The 5,911-nt window shown below is 46.0% G+C and overlaps 1 long non-coding RNA gene across 1 annotated transcript; it reads left to right on the forward strand.

The window, feature by feature from the left end:
• LOC107076839 (uncharacterized) lies at positions 1-2,627 on the forward strand. Its single transcript, XR_001477962.2, has 3 exons — positions 1-101; positions 456-1,500; positions 2,491-2,627. It is a non-coding gene; the product is annotated as an uncharacterized lncRNA (long non-coding RNA).
• Positions 2,628-5,911: the final 3,284 nt, after the last annotated feature.

The raw sequence follows: 5,911 nt of genomic DNA on the forward strand, positions 1-5,911 counted from the left end.
TTTATCTCTTTTCAGCATGGAATAAACTTGTTCCTTTGCAGACATGGAAAATGACGCCTAATTGCAGCCTCACTATTTAAGATTCCATTCTTTTATAAGAGGTAAGCAGATGTATTAGGCTTGAGGGTTTTACAGTAAATGTTTAATTCGTTTTAAAACTCAGTCCCGCTTCCTCATACTGCACATGTTTATCCCGAGCTTTTATCTGTAACACGAAACCTGTGACCAGCGTTTCTGCGGGCAGATTAATTTCTCGTCGTAGATGCCGCGCTGTCAGGCCGGATGCCTGATACTCGCAGCCCCGGCCGCTGTATCCGGAGACCTTGCTCGCGTACAGTACTTCGTGGGCATCGTCATAGTGGGCAGGGCAGGACGCACTCTGGAAACAATCTGCTCCGTGGAAGAAATCCCAATGGTGTTTAATACTCTGATGTGGAGTTTTTATTTGGTCGAAGGTGCTGCTGTTTGAAGTCGTGAACGTCGGATGCTGGAGACTTCAATCAGACTCTGGCTGGTTTCCAGCGGGCTCTGAGCAGGAGGTCTCGCCGCCAGCTGAGCTGGCTAATTGAGACACTGGAGTGGGGGAACAGCTGCGCTCTTCCGGGAACACGCCTGTCCCCCTGCTGGAGTCCGGGCATACAATTACAAATATTGATGTGGGCAAGGTACATCATAATGAGATTACGAGGCAGTTAAGGTTTCCGAGGGCTGTTTTCGTGAACACGCAAGCGCACTGAACTGATCTTTTGCCTCTCTCTCTCTTCTTGTCGGATGCGCCCAGCGCTCCGGGCTGTTGGATAACATTACTCGGCGCTCTCGGCTTGCAGAAAACGTTTTGTAGTATTGTTCCTGCTGCGCGTACTGAACGCAGGCCAGGTCCGTGCCTACAGACCGTTTCAAGCTCAGTATATCCCAGCCGTGTTGGTTTGGGAAATACGGACCGGCCCCGTGAGGTGAGATGGAAGATGTTTCCCGACAGCGCTGAAGCCCCCGGCGGATAGGAGCGCCAACTCCCCGCCCTTTCGGGCAAAGCTGCAGTGCGCTCGGACTTCCTGCCCGTTTCGGCGGGTTCCGGTCGTCGGATCAATTAGCTATTGACCTCCCGGGGGAGGGGGTCAGCTCACGGACTGTTTAGTCTGCAGGCATGCACGGAGACGCGCTTACAAAGTCGTTTTTATTTCCCCCGCATTATCGCAGCTCTGCTTTCGCGCTCATGCCCGGCGCGGCGACGTTCCGTGAAGCTGCTCCCCGTCCTCTCTTTTATAGAGAGAGCGCACACACACAGACCCACTGCATCTGTTTGTGCTCCGAGGGGCAGTCCCGGCCAGGCGACCCGGCAGTCGCAAAAGTCGAGAGCCCCGGGGGAAGGCTGTGCGCGTGCCGTTGCGCAGATTCCTCCTTCCGTTCCCACGGCAACGCCTCTCTGCTGCTCACGCTGTGGCGCCCGGCTGAGGCTGTTTAAGTTTGTTTTGGAAAACTTAAAAGAAAAATCAGTGCAAAGTGAGGATATTTACAAATGTTCCGCTGAATTTATAATGGGTTAGTTTATATAAAAAAAACGACCACTTTTTCAATAAAGACTTATGTAGGGACATATAGATACATACGTAAGAGTACAAGAGTTACTGCGAAATAAAGTAAAATTATAACTGTTCTGTTACCGTTGGGACTGTAGTAAAAGTGCAGTAAGACAGTGCTGTTACAGTGGGGACTGTAGTAAAAGTGCAGTAGGACAGTCCTGTTACACTGGGGACTGTAGTAAAAGTGCAGTAGGACAGTGCTGTTGCAGTGGGGACTGTAGTAAAAGTACAGTAGGACAGTGCTGTTACAGTAGGGGGCTGTAGTAAAAGTGCAGTAGGACAGTGCTGTTACAGTGGGGACTGTAGTAAAAGTACAGTAGGACAGTGCTGTTACAGTAGGGGACTGTAGTAAAAGTACAGTAGGACAGTGCTGTTACAGTGGGGACTGTAGTAAAAGTGCAGTAGGACAGTGCTGTTATAGTAGGGGACTGTAGTAAAAGTACAGTATGACAGTGCTGTTACAGTGGGGACTGTAGGAAAAGTGCAGTAGGACAGTGCTGTTACAGTAGGGACTGTAGTAAAAGTGCAGTAGGACAGTCCTGTTACAGTAGGAGACTGTAGTAAAAGTAGTGTAGGACAGTGTTACAGTCCTGTTAAGTAGTGGCTGCAGTAAAAGTACAAAATTACCCGCCTGCTTGCTACGTGCCAAGTGCCTTGAGTCACTCTCTTTAGCTAAGTCAAATAAAGAGCAGCGTATTAACAGAAAAGATTAGAGCACTAAGCCCATGCCCTGTGATTGTGCCAGAAAAGAAGATGAAAACATTTTAGTTCGTGCATCACAAATATTCATTACAGTGAAAAAAAGCCAAATCAATTTTGATAACCTCCAGCCCCCATGAAAATGATATTGAAAGCGTATTGCGGTATTGGATATGTCATTCTCAATGGTCCCACTGTGCTGTACCCACAGGGAGAGGTCTCTCAGTCGCTGGCGTCCCCAGTGGGACCTGTAGCCTAGCAACATCAGAATCTCTTCCAGCTGAGAGCGTCGCCATGGAAACAGCTCCCATCGCTACATGGCTTTTGAGGGTAGCTGGCACAGGACAGATTTTTAAGATGATTAAAAAAAATGGAAAAAAAACACTTAAAAAGGTATTTTCCATTTATAAATCATTTTTATTTTCCCAGATTATTATTCGTGTTATTAGTATCAATATTATTGTTGTAATAATTATATAGACGAGTGATATTATTATTATTATTATTATTATTATTAATGCTATTGTTTTTATTATTAGTCCATCTGTGCATTGGTTTTACATATCTGAATGACATGAACGAAATTGTCCAGTTTAATCGATGTTTTTGTTTCCATTTTGACCACTCAGATGGTCAAAATGGAAAGAAAATACATTTTTAATCAAAACGCTCAGTACAGCGGTCATGTCACGGAAGGTGACGTCACGTAAAGAATATAGCCTATTGTCCGATCGGGTCCTCGTGATCCACACTGCCGCGCGTGGATCTTGCTTTTAGAGTCTCGGCATTAGCGCGATGTTATTATGTGTCTCTGTTGCACCTGTCCCTCGCCAACCCCACGATTGTCATTCCAGCAGTCCACGCCGCACGGCATTTATTATTCATCCTTCTGATTGAATTGACATCTCTTAATTATTAATGTCAGCGCCGCGAAACAAAGGAGAGATCGCGCTGGCCCAGTGCACACGCGTGTTACCTGTGCGTGTGTCACATGGGCACGCTGTCCTGAATGAGGACTGTTCCCGAGAGGCCTGGGGGGGGGACAGAGACATTATCACAGGATTCCAGTGGGACTCCAGTTACGGGAAGAAAGCGTGCAGTGTCGGGATTTTCGGGACAGGCAAGACATGCTCGGAGCGCGCGTGTGCTGGTTTCCCTTCCAGCCAATCAGAGGCCGATGTCGTCACTCCTAACCAATGAGAGCGAGAGACGAGTCACCGCTGAAACTCAGTCAGGTGTCTGGCGCTAATTGAAAGGGACTTTCGGGAGGACGGTGGCGGAGGTGATCGGAGATTATTTAGAACCGCTTATCTTAATAACAAGTGAGACGGTCACGACTGAGGTGAGGCGGGGTGAAAGCGATTCCGTGGAGGCGTTTTGGTGAGTTTTTGCTTTGCATAGCAAACGACAAGGAGTATGCGGCGTGCAGCACACGCCAAAGTCTTTCATTTTAAAATCGATTCCTCACTATCGGAACAAGATCGGAAAAATGGTTGGAAATGCGCAAAGGCGGCTGATAGCGGGTCCGGTCTTGTGAATGAGGATTCTGTGTGTGTGGCTGTGGCTGATCGCAGTTCATGATCTATCCTCTACACGTCTCCCGGGTGCACACAGAGGAGACGGCGCTGGAGTGACGTCATGGAGAGCGGTCGAGATGAGATGGTATAATTACGGACGATCCTCAAGAGACGTCTTGGCTTGTTACTGATTTCTATAAAAACTGTACTCAGCAGGGCAGGAGAATTCACATGTGGAAACATTTTTTATAGTACTGCACTCTCACTGGACAATCCCCAACTTATTAGTGATGATGTCATAAATGTATATGGACAAATAAACCCTAATATGTCAGAAAACATCTTGTCAAGTCCCAAACACAAGTTGGCTTCAACGTCTTAGAGTTATACCTCATATGTGACCTTCAAAACCAACAAGATTAGAAATTATATTAAAAACCAACACCATATGGAACCCGATTCCAAATTTGGTCTTTCAGAATATAGGTGGTCTTGACTTTTTGTTAAGGTGCAATTTTGATAAGTTAATCATGATTTTACTTAAATCCAACTTTAATATGCAGGCATAATATCTAGGAATGATAATTTCTCACCTCATGCATACTATTTATGGGAGAACAAAGACATTAAGTACAAATTAAAACACAATTCTTGCAGACATGGTATAATAATAAGAAGAATGTTGTATATAGAGGGTAGTTTACTTACTGGACGATGAATTTTTGAAAAAAAATCAGATTCTAGTTAACCCAGGGAATATGCCATAGTCTTTGATCCTATTCCTGAGAGTGGTGAGTTTTCATGACTCTGTCAGTGTTGACCTACCTTCAGAACTCTGTACTCCTGACCAGAGGGCTGTGGGTCCAAATCCCAGCTGGTGCCACTGGTGCTGTATCCTTGAGCAGTGCACTTTATTCAGAATGTACCAGCACATGTGACTCTGTGAATGGGCACCAAACTGGCATGTGAAAACATGATTGCTTTTGGCTAAAACTAACCACTCTGATATTTAACTGTGTTCTATTGGTGGAACAGTTACAACTGGAAATCACCCCATTTCACCCCATTTCACTCCTATAAGAGTGGCCCGGAGAACATCTGGCAGAAAATAAAGCTTTGTGTTGGAAAGAGGTGTATCCATTTAGGCTTTTAGCCTAAGAACAACTTTTAATAATCCATTTTTCTGCAGAAGGGGGAATGGGAGAAGGGGCAGGAACTGTTGGGACAAATGTTTCAAATTCTGGAAAGAGCTGCCTGCCTGTGCTCGAGACCCAGCAGACAGCTCAGGTTCGAGATCCACCTGCTCGAGATTGCAAGCTCATGTGAGGGAATCAGCTGTTAAAGGAACAGAAGAAGAACATTAGAATGTATAGGTAAGCATAGAATTGAAATCGGGAGGATGTTAAGTTAAAATTGTATAGCACGCTAGTGAGGCCTCATTTAGAATATCACGTATAGTTTTGCTCCACATTATCAAACAGATGTTGCTGTTCTGTAATCAGTTCTGAGAAGGTAAATCAGAAGCATTCTGGGGATTGAAAGAATGTCCTGCACTAACAGGTTGAAGTATATTAATACATTAATATTGTTTCATATAGTAAAAACTTGGGGGTCCATGTAAAGATAGTTGGCCCATTCAAATACAGCCATGGTATCATTCAAAATCCTCAGAGGAATTGACATCATCCTCCCAGCAGGGTTCTTCAGAATCAATACCGCAACATGAACCAGGTGGAAACTGTGTGCAAGTGCATTTAAAACCGAGAACAGGAGGCACGTACACTAAGGGTGGCAGGAGTGTGGATCTGGCTTCCCCGCCATGTTGTTAATGCCAACACCTTGGCTTCTTTCCAGAGAGAGCTGGTTGGGTATCTCGAATCCATTAGTTTGTACCTGCCTAGAAGGGCCAGCTGGCCTCTCGTGTGTACCTGCTGTTGTGTTCTAGAGCTCCCTCCACCTTGTCTTCCCAGGTGCCCTCGCTCTGACCTTTGACACGGGCACTTTAGTGCGAGCAGTCCTGCTGCGAACGTATGGGAGTCTTTGTTGACTGCAGGTCGGCGCCAGTACCTGCTGAGCCCGACCTCTTCCGGACTCCTCTGGGAGAGTCTTAAAGAA

This window comes from Lepisosteus oculatus, chromosome 2 (genome assembly GCF_040954835.1).
Source record: "Lepisosteus oculatus isolate fLepOcu1 chromosome 2, fLepOcu1.hap2, whole genome shotgun sequence".
Taxonomy (NCBI): domain Eukaryota; kingdom Metazoa; phylum Chordata; class Actinopteri; order Semionotiformes; family Lepisosteidae; genus Lepisosteus; species Lepisosteus oculatus.